Source organism: Amblyomma mixtum, chromosome 9 (assembly GCF_055824585.1).
Source record: "Amblyomma mixtum isolate Tamu chromosome 9, ASM5582458v1, whole genome shotgun sequence".
Lineage (NCBI taxonomy): Eukaryota > Metazoa > Arthropoda > Arachnida > Ixodida > Ixodidae > Amblyomma > Amblyomma mixtum.
In genome coordinates, this window is record NC_143020.1 from 53,277,423 (window position 1) to 53,300,019 (window position 22,597).

Sequence of the window (22,597 nt, forward strand, 5' to 3'; positions counted from 1 at the left end):
CGATCGGTGGGGCTCGGGATGTTCAGCTTGCTCTTCCCGAGCTACCTCTCGTGACCGATCATTAATTGAATTGCCACCTGCGACGGCGTGACGTCATCACAAAGGCAGGTTGTGATCACGTCACAGGGTCACGTGACCTAGGTAGCCCACTTACCGCATAGGGGCCACCTAGGAGGCAGGTGGGCCACTTAGGCCAGGCTGCCCACAACCCGGTGGGCGCACAGGGGGACCGTACATACGACGACTAAGCGGCTGAGTGGACGCTCTAATGCTAACGCAGTGAAAAAATTCCGGATTACCACAATCTTTTCCCGCAAAGCGCTTTGTTGGCTAGCTTCATGGCTACTGCCACCTGTGGCTGCCAGTACATTTAGCGCTACTTGTGTGCAGCCTGTTACGACCCAACTTGAGACCCGCGATGATAACGGTGGGGATTCAACAGCGGAAATTTCGAAAGGTCGTTTGACCCCAAGATGACCCCACCAAAAGGGATGACTAGCTGGAAAGTAGTCGATGGAGCTCTTCCCACGCTCGGCTCGGTGCGAACGACTTTTCCTTCTAGAAGCGACCGACGATGAACCGACGACAAAGGAAGAAAGGAGTCACGTCGTCTTAGAGGACCCGGAACGAATCGGAGGAAGCCGGCGCAGATGCGGCCGCGGCGCGAGCACGTCTACGCCACTCCTGGGTTCGATAGACACGTGCTGCTAGCAGTAGTGTTGCACCGCAGTGCGAAAGAGCTGCAGACTTATGTTTCCTCCTCGCCAATTCCCACGCGTGGACTCCGCAACAGGTGCCTCCGTGTGCTGTGCTGTGCCGATCTGTGCGTCGTGGCGAATTGGCGACCGCCTGAAGAAGGGGTGGAGCCTGACGGTATTAAACCGACACTCTATGTGCGAACGAAGTCTCTGGGCCCTGGGTAAAAGGCTCATCCAGTCGCTCGGCGTCATGAACTCTTAATTTTTGTTTCTTTGCTCTTTTCTTCATTATGTAAATAAGTGTCTTAATAAGTGCCATTAAACCTGCTTGTTTCCGTATCCCGAACCTTCGAAGCTTCAGACCGTTTCAAATCCCGGGCGAGCCGTAACAACTGGTCACGCTACCTGACTTATAACAAGCCTGATAACTGTAGCCTAAATCCAGGGCAGCTCTGGAGCGGAAAACGTGGACAGGTGGTCATTAAAATCAGTTTATAGATTCCAGTTTTGTGTCTTTCAAAAAAGAGACTCGCTCAATACCCAAGTCTTGTGTTGCCAAAGCCGGATATGTATAGCCTTATACAGCGCGACGAAGGGAGTCGAAATGGAGTCACTTGAAAATATGTTCGAATACATCGAGGGTCCTTCTTGTACTGCTAACATTGGGCGGAAGCGGCTCTATGAATCTTACAAGGTTAGTGGCACGCGAAGAGACTGGCGGTGCTGTGAAAAATTTCTTTTCCGCTGGGTGCGATCACTTATGCGCGGCGAAGGCACGCCACCCATTGAGAACATAAATTGGCTATTGCATACCCAACAATTTTGGATAAAAGCAGTCTTGAACGGGAACAAATTTTTGAACGCAATTTTTTAGTATATTGTAAGGTTTCACTCTACCAATCACTATATCTGGATATCTTCCATCGGTATGCTTGTATTTTGTTTTGCAATTAACATCTCTGGTATCGTGAAAAGCTTCCCCATTGGTTTTCTGTGGCAGTATTAACTATTATAAGCGAACATTCACCCTTTCCTGCTGCTAACAGAGTTTACTTCAGCATATACAGGCAACACCGATATTAAAGGGAAAATAGTATTCGCATTCACCCAAATAGTACTTCGAAATATGCGGAAAGGAAGAGATAATATAGGTAGGACGCAAGGTGACGTCTCCGACTTAGTCACAAACCTCTCCTCAAAATCGCTGTCTCCAGACGAAACGTCAGCCTTGGCCGAAGGCATCGGGATTGGCACCATGTCGACGAGACAACCCGTCGCGCAAATAGTGGCAGTCGTGGAAGAGGTGGTGGTGAAAACTTTTATATTGTAAAAAAAGAGTTTGGGAGCCACAGAGTGGCCCCGCTACATGGTCGGCGTCCCTAGTCCGGGACACCGCACGACGAGGCCCCGTCTCTCGCCCGTTTCACCAGAGCCCTTTGGGACTCAAGCGAGGAGCAGTTGAGGAGGGCAGTCTCCCATGCCTCTCTGGAAGGGGTAGGGGAAGGGGGGAGGTGGGGATTTTGAGTACATGCCCACACCATGTGGAAGATATCACAGGTCTCCCCACAGTGTGGGCATCGCCCATCCGTGTTAGGATCGTAATGTTTTATTATTGCAGGACAGAGTAGAGTACCTGTCTGCAGGCGCCTTAAAGTTCGCTCCTCCGTCTTACTCAGCCCTTTTTCAGGGGCCGGGAAAAGGCGGTGGTTGTCGCTATAATGTGTTAATATTTCCCTGAATCGCAGCAGCGGCTGGTTAGTCTCCGAGCCAGAAGAGCTGGGATGAGGAGCCCGGTGAGTAAGCGCTCGGGCAGCCGCGTCAGCGGCCTCATTACCTCGTAAGCCCTGGTGGCCAGGAGCCCAAATGATTCGTTTGGGTGTTGGATCAGTGGCAGTCCGTCGTAGAATACAAGCAGCTAAGGGGGAGATCTCCCCTGCCAAGTAATGTTCACATGCTTTTCGGGAGTCCGTGATGATTATTCTCGAATTGGCGTGGGCGGCAGCAAGCGCTATCGCTACTTCCTCGGCCCGCATTGAATTCGGGGCTCGAAAGGAGAGTCCATCAACGTGCATTTCCTGGTGAACGACAGCGGCCGAGTAAAATCCCGTGGGCGATGGCCCTGCTACGTCTACATAATATACACCGGGTCGGGAGCCGTGTTGTCTCTCAAGAGCCCGAGCCCGCGCTTGTCGTCTGTTTTCATGCATGTCGGTGTCCATGTTACGGGGGAGCGGGGAGACCCAGAGCATATGGCGCCATAGTACTGGGACCGCTCCGCCTCCTCTGGAGTGCAGTCGTGTTGGATGTGTAAGCGGTTTAGCAGGCGGCGCCCAGGAGCCGTCTGCGTGAGCCGCGTGTATTGGTTCACGAGGTGGGCCTCCCGCAGCTCCTGGTAGGAGTTTAGCACCCCCAATGCCTTGAGTTTGGCATTAGAGGTAGCCACCGGGAGATCCAGGGCTCGCTTAGTTGCCTTGCGGATGATGGCGTCTATTCGCGCCTCGTCTTGCTTAGTAGTGCGGAGATATGGCACGGCGTAGAGGATCCGGCTAGTCACGAAGGCATAGACGAGCCGAAGCGCGTCCCTGCCCCGCAGACCACCCCGCTTGTTGGAAACGCGGCGGATCATGCGCCCTACCTGTTCGCCTACTCTCTTGAGTTTCGCAATAGTGGAGTCCGGTCTGAGTCTCTGGTGAATGAAAAGGCCCAGGATACGGAGCTCCTCCACCTCTCTAATAGGACCTCCTGACAGAGAGATGTGTATTGCTGTCCTATCCTTTGGGTTCGCTCTGACATGCAGAAGCTCTGATTTCGCTGGAGCACTTTGGAGCCCACAGTCATTAGCATACGCATCGACTATGGAAGCAGCCTGCTGAAGGCGGTCCTCCATGTCTCCAAGGCTCCCCTGAGTGGTCCAAATTGTAATATCATCTGCATATAACGCGTGTTGAATGCCTTCCACCCGGGCCAATTGGCTTGGGAGGCGCATCATAGCAATGTTGAACAGGAGCGGTGATAACACTGCTCCCTGAGGGGTACCCCGTGTTCCCATCATGTAAGGGCCGTATTCCTCGCCCTCAATCCGAAGAAAGGCCTGGCGATTTGACAAGAAATCTCTTACATACGCGTAGGTCCTAGCCCCACAATCGGTAGAACTCAAGTTGGCCAGGATGCTTCCGTGTTTCACATTGTCGAAAGCCCCTTTCAGATCAAGGGCGAGGATGGCTTTGTCATTGTGTTGCATAGTTGTGGGTCGTATTACATCCCTGTGCAGCTGGAGAAGGACATCCTGTGCAGACATGTGAGGGCGAAACCCGAACATGGTGACTGCAAAGAAGCCCTTACTCTCCAGGTATGGAGAGAGGCGATCCCGTACCATCGTCTCCATAAGCTTGCCCGCACATGAGGTCAGTGATATGGGCCTCAGGTTGTCCGTATTCACGGCCTTACCTGTTTTAGGGGTGGAAGAGGAGACCAAAGATATCGAACCCATCGCCCGCGAAGTTAGGCCCAAGGTCATAGGTTGTTTTCAAGCTACCGAACCGCGAACCTCATAACCTATCCAAAGATTGTCTAAAAAACGTTTGTTGCTCCAAAGCGAGGCGATTGTCGATTATCTTCATGACTGGCACAGTCAGCGCTCTGGCAACTCTGGGAGGACAAAGACATCGTCGTGCTTCCGGCATACAAAGGAAACTCGACGGCCCTTCTCGACCGGGAGGATTACAAACGAAAGATGGAAAACAACCCGTGACGACCCAGCTTGCGAAAAACTGCAACAGGATCGAGCTTCTCAACTTCGTACTAAAACGAACATACTTGCTGCGGAAACGGTACCCGGAATCAAAAAGCCTCTATTTACGCCTAATCTCCACTAATGGCTCTGAAGTGAATTTTTACGGACTTACGAGAGCCCACAAACCTTGGTGTCCCATCCAATCCCGTGTCGACTTCACCACCTCGACGCTTTTTGCGCTGTCGAATATGTCTACCGAATCCTCTCTCCCCACCATGACACTGCCCTGGTCGGGGCCAATTGTATAACTGCGGCCAATTGTATAAGAACGGAAGCTTCTTCAGTCCGTTCTACAACAGTAACAAAAAATAGATGGTCAGTTTGCGTAGTTAGGCCAATTGAGAGTTAGGTGCGCTGACAGTACAGTTTTCACTACGATTCCGGTGTTCAAATCCAGTGCTCACGAATGGCAGTTGTTCGGACAGCGATAATAGGTTGATGCCTATCCGTATATGCGGAATTGGTCATTCTGTGCATTGGATTTATAGATCGCCGGGAGTCTTCCTACCATTACTGGCGCAGTGGTGCAGCGGTATAGCGGTGCGCCACTGCACAACAGGTGCTGCCATCTGTGGGACCTGGGTTGCAAGGGCTGGCGGCCACCGGAACCACCTGGCCGGCAATCACGGCGGCAGGTTTAGCGCGGATCACGGAGGCCAGATGCTTCCCGTAGCTTCGCGTTCAGCTGGGGCTCGTTGCTATGCACGAGATAGAAAACAACGACCTGGAGTTATTGAGGGCTGCCACAGATTGCAGAACAAACAGCTGAACGCTCTTGCGCAACCGTATACATCGGCGACGACAACGCCAGCGTGTGCTTCGGTGAACCGTGTGTGAGCTTCGAGAATTACTCAAAAGCATGCGATGCGCAGTTGCCATCTAACGTCTTTCAGTCGACACCACATAGCAGGGAAAAACCGCCGTGTGTTTGTTTACTACGCGCTATGTATGTCTGCTATGTCCGCGGACGATCGACCCTGAACGATTGACTCTGCTGTGGTCGTTGGGATTTCTACTTTTGTGAACTTCTTCCTGTGGACAGCAATCAGAAAAGAATCGGGATACGTTCCGTTAAGGTGTAGTCCGTCGCCCGCCGGCTTTTTCTTCCGGCAAGGAATGCACACATAATCTCGACAGAAGCACATATCAGCTTGTTGAATGTTCTTCTAGAACAAGCGGGTGTACTGCACAGATTTAGCTGCTTATCGTACCTGTAATAATACACCTTTACCGCAGCGAACTTGCACTGGAATGATAGGCGCTAAATCTCGGGCCCTCCACAAACAGTATAGCGAGGACCCTGAGGTGGTCTATGTGGACGCAGCGGAATATACGACAGGCTCCCGTATGGCCCTGGCGGTAGCCGACAATAATACAAACCTCCAGCTCAATCATTACCAATTCGACCACAGAGGCAGAAGAGGCAGCCATCGCGCTTGCTCTCATTTCTACATCTGCCACAAATATTATCTCCGATTCCAAATCTGCAATTTTAAATTATGCCAAGGGCTACATATCCAGCACCGCTGCTCGTTTACTACGTTTCTGGCATCCCCGGCGCCTCATCACCCTCGTCTGGACGCCAGCACATGCTGGCCTCCCTGGGAACCAGGAGGCTCATTCCCTAGCCCGAGGTCTCACATTCCGGGCAGGAGTCGAGCCCCCTCTACGCGACTCGGAGCGCCTACTCTCCTTCCGTGATATTCTCTCGTAATACCGAGACAAACGAAGGGAATACGCACCCTCAGCTCCATCCTTCACCATAGCGCAGGCTGCACATTGGCGACAACTACAAACCCGAACTGCTCCATACCCAATACTGCCGCATGCCCGATACTCCGGCCAATTCCCGTCATCATGCAAACTTTGCGGCAAACCAGCTGACTTCTTACACACCCTCCTCACATGCCCCACCTTCCCTCATCCCCCATCACCAACCGCGGCGGAGTCTTACTGGGAGTCTCTTCTGACCAGCTCGTCCGCTCAAGACCAGCGCCTGATCATCTCCAGCGCTCACCGAAGGATTGCGCTCCAGGGGCTATCCTTCGCGTTGTAAGGGTGCCTCCTCCTCACATTGAGGAGGCATCCAAGTGCCATGTAGGGGGCTTCGCCCTCATGATTTACATCATTGGCAATAAAAGTTACCACCACCACCACCACCTACTCGGAGCTGGAATCTGCAGCCGCTCGCGTGAAATGCCTCGAGCACCATCGCAATATTAGCTGGGCGCACGAAGTTCACACCCAAACCATTGTGTGAATCGAAACAGTGCGATCACGCACACGTAAGCAAAACAAATAAATAAACAACGCGAACTAAGGCAAAAGGCGCCGTCGCAGACGACACAGACGGTATGCACCACGGAAGAAGGAAAAGTGTTCCTCCGTGGTATGCACTGTGGTCTAGCGCCTGTGTGGCATTCGGTTTGCAGCCTTCGGGCTGCGGCCGTGTATCCATTTTTCAGCCAGCGTCCGTTCCGGCGGACGCGGTTGTTGCGACGCGCGTCTTTACTCTGCCTTTTACTCTGTCCTCTTATTTTTCAACTCTCTTCTATCTGCACGTGGCAGCGGTCGTGGCTCGGCTTGAGCCAGTCGGCAGGTCCGTGCACTTTCCTTTTCGTCCTTCTCTCAGTCGCAACCAACCAACCGCCTGCATCGCGCTAAACATCGCATGAAGAACCGCGGTCTTTCTAGTCCATATCAAAACGGCCGTGCACGCTTCCCGCTACCATACCTCCTCTCCGTCGTCTGCTAATTACCCTAGCAGTGATCTCAAGGATGCGAGAAACCGGCTGCGCTAATATGGGCTGAACCATGGAGGAAGGAAAGAATTTATGAGCCTCCGCTGCGTCAAATTTTTTAGAAGCCGGACAAGAGAGCTTCCCCCACTGGTTGGCCGCTGTTTCGGTGCGTTTGCGCATGCGCAACAAGCAGCGAAGCAGACGAGGCAGCGCCATCGGCCTAATGCTCCCAGTAGACCTTGAGGAAACACGCGTCTTGGGGAACTTTTATTGCGAAAGCAATACTGCTTGCACTTTCAGCCCGTCGCGTAGCGAGGCCGCAGCTACCAAGCGCGGCGTAACTCCTGCTCCTGCCACGCGCGGCGCGCTTAGCGGTCTGACGTCACAGCTGCAAGAGAGGGGCTCCAACTCGCGCCGTCGCGTAGCGAGGCCGCAGCTACCAAGTGCGGCCTAACTCCCGCTCCTACAGCGCGCGGCGCGCTTAGCCGTCGGTTCGGGTGTCCACCGAGATGACAGAGAATTACTGCGCCATTTTCTTTCCTCAAAAAGCGGTGCGTTCAAAGGGCGAGGCATGGCGCAGTAGTTCTCTGTCATCTCGGTGGACACCCGAACCACAGGAAGGGAGGAACGCCACCACCTGTTCCGCGCGATGCCTTGCGCTTTGAACGCAACGCTTTTTGAGGAAAGGAAATTCTCTGTCATTTCGGTGGACCCTCGAACCGCACCGTACAGGAAGGGAGGAAGTGGGAGTGAAAGAAGAGGGAAGCTTCTAGACAATCATCCGGTAGCGTCAGCCGCTCGTTTTGGCGACCGAGGCACGCATAAATCTCCCAGCACGTGGGGGCCATCGTGTGGTGAGTATAATGCCATGTAAAACAAATGGGCAAAACTTTCATAAATACAGAACTACAAAGACGCACCACCAGGCAAACCAGGCGCAGCCAGGGCTATTGCTTTCGCGGCAATTTCCTCACTGGCGTCCCAGAACCCTTCTCGCAGCACCGCCTCTCCTCCTCCGCTCTTTTCTCCCTTCTCCTCTTTTTTTCTTTCACGGCTGTTGCGCTCTTCGGTCTATTCCTCCGGCGAGTCTGCCTCCGCGCACCGCCGCCGCGAATCTGCGCGTCTTCTGAACCGCGGCCTGGTCAGCGCGCCTCTCAATGTGCTGACGCATGAACACGTAGGTGGTGGTGGGAACGTTTATTGCCAATGATGTAAATCGTAATGGGCGCCTGGTTTGCCGCAAAAGTTTGCATGATTACGAGAATTGGTCTGGGTATCGGGCATGCAGCAGTATGGTTTGTAGTTGTCGCCAATGTGCAGCCTACGCTATGGTGAGGGACGGAGCGGGGGGTGCGTATTCCCTTCTTTTGTCTCGGTAATACGAGATAATATCACGGAAGGAGACCAGGTAGTGCGCGGGCCGCGGGCGAACGGACCGTCGTGTGAATCGCCCTTTAACGCCATTTTAAGTACGTGCGCAGTCGCCTTCTTTGCGCGAGGAACCTGCCGGCCACACAAATGGCTCGAAGGGCAACGCGAAAATCGCGAGCCGGCCGCCCTAGAAGCTCGCCAGGAGCAGAACAGCTGTGAAAGACAATACGAGCAGAATCGCTTTATTAAGGCGAAAGCCTTTAATGCCTCATACTGTCGTGAGCAGGGAATGCACTACCTGGTCTCCTTCCGTGATATTCTCTCGTATTACCGAGACAAAAGAAGGGAATACGCACCCCCCGCTCCGTCCCTCACCGTAGCGCAGGCTGCACATTGGCGACAACTACAAACCCGGACTGCTTGCCCGATACCCAGACCAATGCTCGTAATCATGCAAACTTTTGCGGCAAACCAGGCGCCCCCTACGATTTACATCATTGGCAATAAACGTTTCCACCACCACCTACGTGTTCATGCGTCAGCACATTGAGAGGCGCGCTGACCAAGTCCAGAAGACGCGCAGATTCGCGGCGGCGGTGCGCGGAGGCAGACTCGCCGGAGGAATAGACCGAAGAGCGCAACAGCCGTGAAAGAAAAAAAGAGGAGAAGGGAGAAAAGAGCGGAGGAGGAGAGGCGGCGCTGCGAGGAGGGTTCTGGGACGCCAGTGAGGAAATTGCCGCTTTCGCAACTTACCGGGCTTAACTAAGCTAAGCCTCTGCCAATTTTTTTTCTTTTTTGTAATACAGTAGATAGCGGGGGCCCCTCCTGTCGGAACAAAGTGTAAATGAAAAACGCCTCGTTGAACGGTCGGTCAAGTCCAGCCTTGCACCAAGAAAGGATTTCAATTAAAAGATTTAAGATAGGCCACTCTGCCTTTATAAATTTGGGACGCATGCTTAGAACACGCGTTGATATCGCGCGGCTTTTAGTACCTTAGGGACCTCCTCACTGAAGCAATGCGCAGGGCTTCGATGAGTAGCTATGCCGGCCATTCGTTTCGAGCGTATGAACTCTCCTCAGCCACCGATATGCGTGCGGGGTGTTCGTGATCAGGAAGACGGCACCCCCAGAGCGAGGCGTGGGGACAATGCGCTGAGCTCTGCCATAGTTTCTATGGGCACATAATTTTTGGTAGTGGGGGACGGCTTCGTGCTGTCCCCCGGTGATTAAATCAAAAGTTAGTACAACTGAGCCCAATTTTGTCGCTAATCTGTGAGCGTTAGCGGTGGGGATACAGTAAGTTGTGGGCTCTGTTTTGTCTTTTAGTAGACGACTGGCCGGTTGAGGAGCATCGTACGGACTTGAGATCTCCAGTCGGCTTGCACGAAAATCAGGCTATGCACTCCCCGGTACCAGGTTCGCAGTTGAGATGCTAGTCTAGAAGTGAGTAAAGGAAAGGCGCATAACTGGCTCATTTTTATTACGAAAGCAATACTACTCGCACTTTCAAGCCTTCGCGTCACCCGGCCGCAGTTACGTTTGACCTTTAGCGGAGTGAATATGGGCGACCAACTCGCTCCTTCAGACGGCCCGGCTGCAGTTACGCCGCGCCGCGCACCTGTGGCGCTACTGCCGCTGTGACGTCAAACCAGCTGTAGATTGTTTTCTTTCAAACACTAAACAGAACAAAAACACTGCATCATCACTGAAAATATTAGATCTACATATCTACAAATGCATGCTCTACTTTCAACTGACGATTTATGACGCACATGTCTACATATAGACAGTTGCGCAAATCAGAGAAAATCGAAGAAAAATTCTCTCGGCTTAACCGCGCGTTTGTTCGGGCTCAAATTTCGCACAGAGGTTGCATTTAGTGGTCAGTTTTGTTTTATACTACATTTAGGTGGGGTACTTGCCTGATTCGAGCAGAATTATTTGGAAATCCCCATCGTCTGTGGCGACGGAGAACCAAAATCGAAAGACTTCGCAGCAATGGTACGCGTGGCGCCATCTCGCAGCCATCGGAGAAACGAGCTCTCCACTTAGCACAGCTGGGTTTCTCCGGTGGGTGCGAGATGGCGCTACGGGTACCATTGCTGCGATGTCTTTCAGTTTTGGATCGTCGTCGCCACATACGATGGGGATTTCCAAAAAATTCTGACTGAATCAGGCAAGTACCCCACCTAAATGTAGTATAAAACAAAACTGGCCACCAAATGCAACCTCTGTGCAAAATTTGAGCCCGAACAAACGCGCGGTTAAGCCGAGAGAATTTTTCTTCGATTTTCTCTGATTTGCGCAACTGTCTGTATATAGCATTCTTTCTCTGAGTCGCAACACCATCAAAAACAAAAATTCAGGGGCACTTTGACTGTCTAAATTGCGTAGAGGCGAAGGCGTTTTCCGCACCACTTTGGCTGCTTCTGTGGCACTGGTGGCGTCACATGTCATTGAGTACTAATTACTAAGTGATGACAAATCACTAATTATTGGTTAATTCCTGATTAATGCCTGAATACTAATTAACTGCTAATTATTGACGCTTAAGCTTCGCCTTTAGGAGTGGAACGCGACAGCGTGTTGCAGCGCTGCCACGGAACGCCACCACCCGTTCGGCGCGATGCCTTGCCCTTTGAACGCAACGCTTTTTGAGCACAGGAAATGGCGCAGTAATTCCCTGTCATCTCGGTGGACACCTGAACCGCACCGTAGATGAAGGGAGGAAGTGGGAGTGAAAGAAGAAAGACAAAGATGGCCCGTAATGAAGAAACTGAAAATTGTATTTGAGAGAAGGAAATTACGCGGTAACTGTCTCGCATATCTCGGTGGACACCCGTCAAAATTCAGGGGGCACTTTTTTGGCCTAAAGTGTGGTCACTGATGTGTGGTTAAGATGTTAAGCTTCGCCTCTAGAGTGGAACGCGACAGCGTCTTGCAACGCTGCCAGGGAGTCCATAGAACGCCATTGCCCATTCGGTTCTGCGCCTCGCTCGTCGGTAAATTGATTTTTGAGGAAAGGAAGCGTATCTGTCTCTCATATCTCGGTGGACATCTAAACCTCGCCTGAAGGGAAGGGAGGAGGATGGGAGTGAGCGAAGACACCGTATTCACTAGACCCGTTTTTGCTCATCCAAACCATCGAGCTGGCATGGCGGACTGGATAGCATGCTTCTCTCGCACGCCGAAGACCGGTGTTCGATTCCCAAGCTGGACCGATTTCCTACTCGGTTTTACTTATTATTATGCTAATTGGGTAATTAAGCAATTAACTAAGCTCGGTCCCACTTACTTGGAGCATCACTATACGATCCCTTCAATTGGTTGCATGGTTACTAGCCAAAGTACAATTGGCCCCGTTTGAAATTCGCCCACTGTGACGTCACGACCGTTACGACCAATTGAAAAGCGTGGCATTTCTGTCGACAACTGCTGCTTACAACGATGCGACATCAAAGGCTTCCGCCTTAGAAGACGAGATGGGCGTACGCTGCAGATACGCAGTTTCAGGTCAACCGATTTTCTTCAAGATGAAACCCCTCTCTCGCTTAGAGACTCGCACGAGTCTCGGAGCAAGCTTCAGCGACGTGTTATCAAAACAGAAAAAAAGTAGTGTTACTATGCGAAAATAAAAAAGTGCGTCAACCAACATACCTTCACGATTTGTCCTACGGAAACCCAGGAATGAAAGCAGTGATCTCGACGATGCGAGCAACCGGATGCGCTAATATGTGCTGAACCATGGAGGAAGGAATGAATTTAGGAGAGTCCGCTGCTTCAACTTTTTTTGAAGCCGGGCATGAGAACTTCTCCCACTAGTTGGCCGCCGTTTCGGTGCATTTGCGCATGCCCAACAAGCAGCGAAGCAGACGAGGCAGCGCCATCGGCCCAGTGCTCCCAGTTGTCCTTGGCAAAAAACGTGACTTCGGGAACTTTTTTTTACCTTTTCTTGTTGCAGCTTGGTTAGCGAGGGCCCCTCCTGTCGGAGCGAAGTGTAAATGAAAAACGCCTCATTGAACGCTCGGTCAGATTCCACGCTTGCATTAAGAAAGAATTTCAACTAAAAGCTTAATTGGAGCCCACCCTGTCTTAATTAATCACTGACGAATGCTTGGAATACGCGTTGATGACGCGCAGTTCTTTGTACCATAGGGGTATCCGCACTAAAGCAAGGCGCAGGGCTTCGATGAGTAGCTATGCGGCACATTCGGACATGACGGACGTTCATGATCACGTCATTGTGCGGGGTATCCGTGATCACTATGCGGTACCTCCAGAGCGAGGCGCTTAGGCTGCGACCGCGCTGACCTCTGCCAATACCTTTCTTAGGGTATATGGGCACGTAATTTTTGGTAGTGGGGGACGGCTTCGTGCTGTGCCCCGGTAACCTAATCAAAAGTTAGTACACATGAGTCTAATTGTTTTAGCTAACCTGCGAGCGAAGTCTGTTCAGCGTTGCTGTGGTGATAGATTAAGTTGTGGGTCTGGTTTTACCTGTTTGTAGACGACTGGCCGGTTCAGGGGCGTCGTACGGACTTGAGAGAGGCCGCTTGCACGAAAATCAGGCTATCAACTCCCCGGTGCTAGTTCACAGTTGAGATGCCAGCCTAGAATTGAGTAAAGGAAAGGCGCATAACGGAGTCCTTTTTTTTTTTTTGGTTGAACACCTGAACCACAGTACTGGAAAGGAGGGGAAGTTGAAACGTGGCTTTTGCGGTCTCGGCTGAAATCGCGTGGTAGCGAGCTTATCCGCACATTTCCGTCCCAAAGAATGGGTTTATGCGAAAAAGAAGAGTACCATCGGATTGATCATCAAAAAATCTCATATGTGGGAACCGGAGGTTGAGGTGGGTTATTTAGTTAATTGCAGCAAGAAATATCCAAAAAGTGAGCGGTTTCGTGTCATCACGAGGTTGTCCGCACTATTACGTCCGAACGAATGGGCTTATGCTAAAAAGAATGGCGCCATCGGATAGAGCATCAAAAAATCTCGTACGGGAAATTGGGAGGTCTAGGTGGGTTCTAAAATGTCCTAAAAGGGGGCGGGGCAGTAGCAAAAGTGGCGTCAAATTTGAAAACGCCGTAAGTGTGGTATCACGTGACCGGAATTATGGGCGGAGCCAACGCATGGCTCCAAATTTGAAACGAATCGTGGCGCGTAGTTTAAAAACTCGGATGGGCAATTGATGGAGCTTGATTAACACCATTGTGGTATCGATAAGATATCGATAAGTCATCGATTTGGGGTTTGACGGTCTCGACTTCAGTTCACGAGTCCCAGTTGACCTGACACGTGTGGAAGTGGTATGTCTACGTCTTGGTGTGACGTCATAAATTGTGACATCATGCTTACGCATTTCTCTAGTGCAGATGGCGCAGTGATCTCTAACGTTGTTTGTACTATTTACAAAAGGGGTATTTCTTGAGCCGTTCCTGAAGGGCCCTCACAATCACAAGGAGGGATCGCTAGTCCTGGACCCTTTGGCTTCCGTGGCGCACTGAGCTCTTGTCACCAGGGCTCGTTGTTCTTGGAGATTTGAGCAACGGAGCAGGGCAGCCTCCCGTTCCTCTCGGAGGGGGGGGGGGAGGTGGTGGGGGGACGGGTGAAGCAGGATTCGCAGATCATTCCTCAAACGTGTCCGCAAACACTTCCCCACATTGTGATCACTCGCCCGAAAAGGCCGAATTGAAATCTTTAAGCACTTCCGGTTGCCGTACCGTGTTGGTGCAGAGGCGAAGAAGCCAGCGCTGCTCCGCCTTTTTGAGGACTTTCCAGGGGGGTGGGTATCGGCCGTGAGCGGTCTGAATCAGGAGAGGGACCTCCCGAAAAGTAATAGCCGGATTGAAATCAGTAGCCGGATCAGGCAGCGGCAGAGGCGATGCCCGGCGGTTAAGCTCACGGACGGTAGCGTCCGCTACTTTATTTCCCTATATCCCCTCATGTGCTGGGGCCAAGATGATGGTGCTCCGGGTTGGGAAACCCCAGTACTCACATCTATGTAAAATTTGTGTGGCACGATCTGAAATTTGCCCCTGTTAAAATTGCGGCAAGCTCCCTTGAGTCGGTGATAATGACTCGGGACGCTGGATCCGCAGCTGCAAGAGCGATAGCAACTTCCTCCGCGAATATAATGTTGGGGGCAAGGAAGGTGAATTTCTTAACTGGGATGTTTTGGTGGACGACTGCCCCCGTGTACCAACCCCCATGGTGTGGACCAGCCGCGTCCATGTAAAATACCTCTGGTCGAGCACCATACTGCTCGGAAATGGCCTCCGCTCGCGAGAGGCGGTGGACACCATAGGCATCCTTTGTCAAGTTATTGAAGAGGGGATGAAGCTGCAGGGCAAAGCGCCACGCCTCGGGCAGGGATATCCGCTTCTCCTGTTGGGTTGTGTAAGTGATGTTCAGGCGGATCAGAAGGCGTCTCCCCGCACGTATTTTGTTAACCGCAAGTATTGGTTGTCGAGATGAGCCTAGCACAGCTCCCCAAAGGTGCTTGTCATCCCCAGACCGAGGAGACGTTGGTTGGACGTTGCAGTTGGAGGTCGAGAGCTCTCTTACAGATCATGGGGAGAATCACTTCCACAGCGTTCTCACCGCATTTGCGCAGGTGGAGGTACTGTGCAGAATACAGGATTCGGCTGGCTACGAATGCATTGGCCAGCCGCTGGGCTTGTTTGCATCGCAACCCGCGTGGTGTTAATATTGCGGTTCCTGTGTATGTAGAGTTTCAATACTCTGATTTGCTCGGGTTTAGATATCGCGCCGCTAAGCATGGAGAGGGCAATTTTGGTTCTCATCTTTGGATTGTGACGCATGTGCACGAATTTCGATTTGCTCGGGGAGCACTCAAGGCCGCAGCGGCCTGCGTAATCGTCCCCAATAGCCTCCGCTTGCAGCAGGTTGGCCTCGATTTCTTCAACCGATCTGTGTGTTGCCCAGAGGGTGATGTCGTCCGCGTACAGGGCATGCTGCACATCGGGGACCCCACCCAGAGGTGTAGGGACTTTCATCATGGCCGATTAAAGAGAGGAGGCGAGAAGACTGCACGCTGTCGAATACCTCGCGTGCCATATTGGCACGGGCCATGTTCTTTGTCTTCGAGTCGGATATACGATTGCCGGTCTGTGAGGAATTACCCAATGCATTGGAATGTGTTGTACCCAACCCACTTTAGATATGTGGGAGAGGATATCATGCGTCGCATTGTCGAAAGCACCCCGAAAGTGCAGTGCGAGGACCGCGTTTTCGTCGCTAGGGTGCTCGACAGGATAAAAGATGTCGTTATGAAATTGCAGCAGCACATCTTATACGGAACCCGCATATGGGGTCTATAAAGGCGTGCGTTTCTGGTTAGCAGGAAAGCCTATCATGGACCATGGTCTCCATCAACTTCCCTACACAAGAAGTGAGAGAGATGGGCCGGAGTTTATCGGTTTTAAGAGCTTTGCCTGGTTTGGGTATGAATGTGACGAGGGCCGTTTTCCAATCCACCGGAAGAGGCGTACCTCCCGCCCAGATTGTATAGATATATTCGAGCAGCCGCTCGTAGGTCTGTTCGGGGAGGTTAGCGAGAAGTTTCACCGTCACCTTATTCCTGTCTGGGGCTGTCCCTCGTTTCATTTTGGCAAGGGCCGCTTTGAGGTCGTGAAGCTAGAACGTTCGAGCCAGCTCTGCGTTCTCAGGACCTGCATACGAGTACGCCGGACCACATAATCCTGGTCTGCGTGCAAATATTTATCTCGGAGCGCGTCAGCCAGTTTGGCTGTGTTTCTGTAGAAGCTGTCAATTGCTCATTGAAGGTGTGTTTGCGTTTCGGTGATGGTTTGGGTTGGATCAATGAGGGTGGTATATATATATATACATATGGCATGCCTGGCATAGTTTCCCACAAAATTTCTTAACTGCTCCATAAACAAGGGTTTGATTTGATGAGCCTATTTCTTTTTCTATTTCTGTCCTGTGATCTTTTTTCAGCTTTACATTGCAAGAATAGACTGATCGCCAAATGCAGTTCATATGTTCTAAAGGCTTAGAAAGCATAGCCGTGGTCAAATTTTTTCAGGTCACATGGCTTCCTTTTCAGCCGTATACTGGGGAACTTAAGGCTCTCGGGATATCGCTGTACGATACAAACAGCCTTCGTCATCGCGTTTCAAAGCCTTTTGCTCTTCCCGTCCCTGCTGAAAAAAAGTTCATATCATACAGATCAATCAGATTGATCATACAGTTTGTATGATTTGTCATACAGATTTTATGATATTCTATGATGAATGATCTATGAGGTTATTGCATCATAGAACTTTTTTTCAGCAGGGGTTCCCCAGTAATCGGCTAAAAGGAAGCCGTATTTGCCCTGAAAAAATTTAACCAAGACTGTAATTCTCAGCATCATCCAATCGGATATCGAGCTAGCATGTGTGGCCGATCAACGCGCTTTAAACCAGTATCCAACTGAGGAACAAGGTATATCAGCTAAGTAGCAATTCACATCCTTATTTAGCTGAAGCTCATTCAGTGAATGGAGATGGGACATTTCTTATTGCTGGTTCTAAGGAAGCCTACATATGAGCATTGCATTCCGGAGGGGAAATCTCGCCTGGGAGAACACAGGAGCAAGAAGTATTTTAAGTCTGGGACATGATTACAGGCAAAATTTCAACAAAAAGACTGGCACCGCAGAATAATGGTGTTCACGTATGGCATTCTGACGCACTCAAGCAAAGATGCATGGACCATTGGCAGAAAAAGAGCTCCATTACAGTCCTAACTTCGATTTCAAAAGTAGCCGAAAAGAAGCCAACTAGCCAAGTTCAAATTTTTTGTCGCCAAGCTGACCTAAATGTAGCCAATTTGGCGCAAGGTAGCCAACCTTTCAACCCTGGAGGCCGGTCTGTGCGGCCCGCTGTGCGTGGAGCGGACGCCGGCGGCGGTAGCGGCCGGGGAGGCCGCGTCGACGGACGCCGCTATTAGGGCATGGCCCTGCGCTCAACGACACAGCGATGCTGCTTGAGTTTGGTTCGACTAAGTTAACCGTGATTATACTCGTCATTTCTATCTGTTGTCGTCTGTAGTACCCCCCCCCCCCCCCCCTTACGAGATCAACGATCACCCAGGCCAGCCGTCGGTACATAAGTGTTTATTTTAGCACCACCCACGGACGCCTAGCGCCCCCTGTCAAAGCGAACGACAACTAATACAGCAGTTGTCATTTGCTGCGACAGTTGGCGCCAGGCGTCCGTGGGTGACCTCAATACTGTAGGAACACAGCCAGCGGTGCGCAGGACTAGCGGAAAAACCTCCGGCTTAAGCAGCGTCGCTGTTAAAAGCAATTCCAGGACGGGGGAAAAATTAAAGTGGGGGTTTACGCGAACCTGCTCTTAAATAACCGCATGTATCCAGATTACGTGGGAGTGTTGTGACGGCAAGCCGGATGTAAATAAACGCGTATTCACTTCTGGAGTGCAGTGCGAGTCCCGGCTGGCCAGTTCTGACGTCAACGAACAGCTTAAGCTGATCGAAGCGGTTGAGAAGGCTGCAAGAGGCAGTGGAGTCCTGGACTAAGGAGCCAACCCTGCTCTCCCATGACTACTTGTGGTGATTTGCAAGAAGTGTTTTTCAGCTCAGTTCCTCAAATCCAGCGGAGCAACTAGACTGCGAATAAGCCTGTACTGGGAATCTTATTCGTGGTTTGGTTTGGCGCATTCCTGACGGACTTCGTAGGTTTGGTTCAGTATATGGGTGTTTGGTATTCGTCCCAAAGAGACTCAGGCAATGAGGGACGCCGTAGTGAAGGGCTCCGGAAGTTTCGACCACCTGGGGGTTCTTTAACGTGCACTGACATCACACAGTACACGGGCCTCTAGAATTTCATCTCCGTGGAATCTCTATGGAGTTGAAATTCTAGAGGCCCGTGTTGGTGGGCACTCGGTGAGAAAATCCAGTGAACCGCGCAAAGAGAAAATGCAAAAGCAGCACACGTAACGTAACTCGTTCCGGCTGCCGATCTACCCCTTAAATGGCTTATATGATCGGGGACCTCAAACCTGCATCCCGCAAGACATCTTATGAAGAAATGCGGTCCTTCTAGCCCATATCAAAATGGCAGTGCACGCTTCCCGCTACCATCCCATCTCTCCGTCGTCTGCTAATTACCCAAGCAGTGATCTCAAGGATGCGAGAAACCGGCTGCGCTGATATGTGCTGAACCATGCAGGAAGGAAAGAATTTAGAAGAGTCCGTTGCGTAAAATTTGTTTAGAAGCCCGGCAAGAGAACCGCCCCCACTAGTTGCCGCCGTTTCGGTGGGTTTCCGCGCAAAACAAGCCGCAAAGCAGACGAGGCAGCGCCATCGGCGCAATGTTCCCGGTTGTCCTTGAGAAAACACGTGACTAGGGGAACTTTTTTTTTCTCTTTTTTGTAATGCAGCTTGGATAGCGAGGGCCCCTCCTGTCAGAACGAAGTGTAAGTAAAAAACAGCTCGTTGAACGCTCGGTCTGAGTCCACGCTTGCATTAAGAAAGCATTTGAACTAAAAGCCTGAAAGTAGACACCCTGGCTTTCTTAATCAGGGAGGCATGTTTGGAATACTCGTTGATATCGCGCGGTTTTTTGTACCATAGGGAAATCCTCACTAGAGCAATACGCAGGGCTTCGGTGAGTAGCTAATGTGCGGACTGTCGTCGAGTGAAGAATGCGTGCGCGAGGTCCGTGATCATAAAGTCGGTACCTCCAGAGCCAGCGCGTGGGACTGAGTTCGCGCTGTGCTCTGCCATATTGCATATGGGCGCTAAATTTTTGGTAGTGGGGGACGGCGTCGTGCTGTCCCCGGTAACCTAACCGAAAGTTACTACACCTGAGTCTAATTGCTTAGCTAAGCTGCGAGCGAGGTCTCTTAAGCATTAATTTAGTTGTGGGCCTCATTTTGTGTTTTCATAGCCCACTGGCCGTTTGAGGGTCGTCGTACGGACTTGAGAGAGTCCGCTTGCACGAAAATCAGTCATCCACTGCCGGTACCAAGTTCGAAGTTGAGATGCTAGCCTAGAATTGATTAAAGAGAAGGTGCGTTGCTGGCTCATTTATTTTTTTTTTTGTTTTTTTTGTTGGACACCTCAACCGCAGTGCTAGAAAGGAGGGCAAAAGATCATGCGATGTTTGCGCGATGCTGGTGCTTGTTTCCACTAGGCCACGGTGCATATCGTCTGCGTCGCACCTTTTGCGGTACTAGTTCTAGCTGTTTATTGATATGTTTTGCATCCGTATGCGCGATCGTATTTCGATCGTCTCACGACCTCGCAAGCACAAATGCTCACTTCATATTACGATCGCATACTTCTGATTGACAGAATATTTCGGCTTTTAATTTTGAGCGCGCGGCTGATAGTGCTATGGTGCTCGAGGCCTTTCACGAGAGCAGCCGCAGATTCCAGCTCCGAGTCCGCGCTCATGTGCTGAACGTGTTTTGCCAGGTGTTGGTTGAGCGCGATACGAGAGCGTATACGGTCTTCATTGCGTTCGGCGCAGTGCAAGGGCGGACATGCTTTGAAAAACGCTTGATAGAAACATGTTCTTTATTAAAAGCCCTCACGTGCACGTTGCTGGAGGCATCTCTGCGGGCATATATTGTAGTGCTGGCGCCAACATTCCGCTGGCCTCTGGAAACCAGCGCTGTGCGCCCGTCGTCGTGCAAAGCAAGCCCAGACTCTGATCGGACATGTCGCGGCTTGCAGCGTGAATCATCCCGCCTCGCCGGCGCCTGGCGCGGACCCTTCCTCCTCCCCCTCCTCACCGTCGGTTCGAACACCTGCGACGCTTCGCCGCCCACCCTTTCCAGTCTGCAAGCCTTCAACGGCTGAGCCCCTCTAGACCATTCATCTAATTTGAACGGTGGCCAGTGCCGTTACCTGATTGGAGGGTTTGAACGGCTGGCTGCAGCAATGGACACCGGTGGCTATAAAAACGGAGCCGCGCTGAGCCCGAGCAGCAGACGGGCAGCAGAAGAGGCATCACGCCGGAGCTACGCTTGCCCGGGTCGCCCTTCTTCGTGCTAGCCCGCGGTGCTCTTGGCCCGTGTGTCATGTAAAACCCCTTGTACATATTGTACACAAACGGCCTTTGACTCACCGTCGCCTCGACCGTTTCTTGGCTCAGCTCTGCGCAACAGAGGCAGCAGGCTGAGATGTTCCAGTCCCAACCGTGGTGACCAGGGTCGGAGGCCCAGTCCTAATAAAATTGGCGGGGGCTTAGCTTTGGTTAAGCCTGGTAGGTTGCGAAAGCAAAAGCGCAGCTCCTCAACTGAAGGAACGTAGTGCGCCGCGTCTACAGGTCACGCGTGGCTACCGGCTGCCGCTGCGCGACGACTGAAAGTGTCTTCGGTAATTTTTTTTATACCGACGCCTCCACACAGGTGTTTTATACTGCATATGCAGGCCCGTGTACTGTGCGGTGTCAGTGCGCGTTAAAGAACCCCAGGTGGTCAAAATTTCCGGAGCCCTCCACTACGGCGCCTCTCATAGCCTTAATCGCTTTGGGACGTTAAACCCCATAAAAACCAAACCAAACCAAGCAGCGCCTCTAGTGGCAAGAGCGCGGCGCGCCGGGCCAAGCGGCCGCCGTTACCCGACGAGCCGAGTTGGTAGCCCGACTCTCGCTCCTGGAATGACATCACGCTGTGACTTCACTAGGTATGGTATGACGTCAGGGATCATTGTAAAGGTCGAACGTGCCAAGTGCGCGCCGCTACGCGAAAGGCCGTTGTTGGGAGTAGTATTGCTTTCGCAATAATATCTCTGAAAGGTTGGTCCTGGCAAGGCTGTACATCGATTTGGATGATTAGGACTTGATGCCATATACCATGTTCGCGTTCAGCCGAAAGGTCTCCACACAGGAGATCTTCTTACAACGAAATATGGAAGGGGTGGATAAAGTGTCGAAATACCGGGAACATGTAATCGTGGGACTAGACGTAAAATCGGCCTGTGACAACATGTGCCACAGGGCAGTATTGGACGGAGTGTCAAGATTTAGCTGCGGTGAGAGTACTCACAGATATGTCAAGCCTTTCCTGACCAACCGAATATGGGAACTCGGGCTCAGAACGGACTCGTTCAAGTCCTTGAACAAGGGTTCCCCTCAAGGCTTCGTAATTTCACCCTTGCTCTTCAACATCACCACGGTAGAGATGGCCCCGGAAATGCAAGCGATAAAAAGAATCCGCCCTTCGATCTACGAAGATATCTCCACCTGGACTACCTCCGGTCATGACTATGAAAATTACTCGGACAACAGCAGACCTACGCCTGTCAAATAGTCTCCCGAAGAATTGTGCGTCAAAGAAAATTGCAGCATTGCACCTGTCTGCTTAAGAGCGGTAGTCCGAAAGCCTTCCCCTGTCCTCTCTTTCTCACTTCATTTTTTCTGCGGGTCTTTATTTTTTTTTCATTTATAATTTATTTTTTGTTCGTTTTAACTTTATTTCTTTTTAGTTCTCGTTTTTATTATTTTTGTTTTGTACTTTTGTTTTGCTAATGTTTATGTTTCATTTTGTTTGCTTTTTTTCACCAAGAAACGACTGTTTAGCCGGTTTTGGGCCCCTGTATAGATATTTATGTGGCTAGTGTTGTTGCATTGGGTATGGATCTTTCTTGTCGGACGAACGCCACTGATCAGCCGAGAATTGGTTTCTGATTAAAATTAGGCATGCGAGAGCTATTCCTTCTCGCATTTTTCGGGAGGAGCAAACAGAGTTTCGCAAAGCCCCCCGGTTCGGTTATCCACTGAGACGTGAGCCAACTACTACGCCATTTCATCTCCCCAAAAACCAAATTTTATTTCTGTTTTTCAATTTTCTACAACGTCGTCAACGGCCACTGCAATGAACACAATGAATGCCTAAGGTCGATCGCTTCAGTGCCGGCTTTCTGCCCCGACGTTGTCAACGCCAGCGCATGCAGCGCATATGTCACTGCTGCCACGCAGCTCTGAGCGTTATTT

The 22,597-nt window shown here is 51.3% G+C and overlaps 1 protein-coding gene across 1 annotated transcript in view; it reads left to right on the top strand.

Moving 5' to 3' along the window:
- Positions 1-22,597, top strand: part of LOC149329016 (uncharacterized) — a 149,710-nt gene that overhangs the window by 16,872 nt on the left and 110,241 nt on the right. The gene's annotated exons all lie outside the window — the stretch shown is intronic.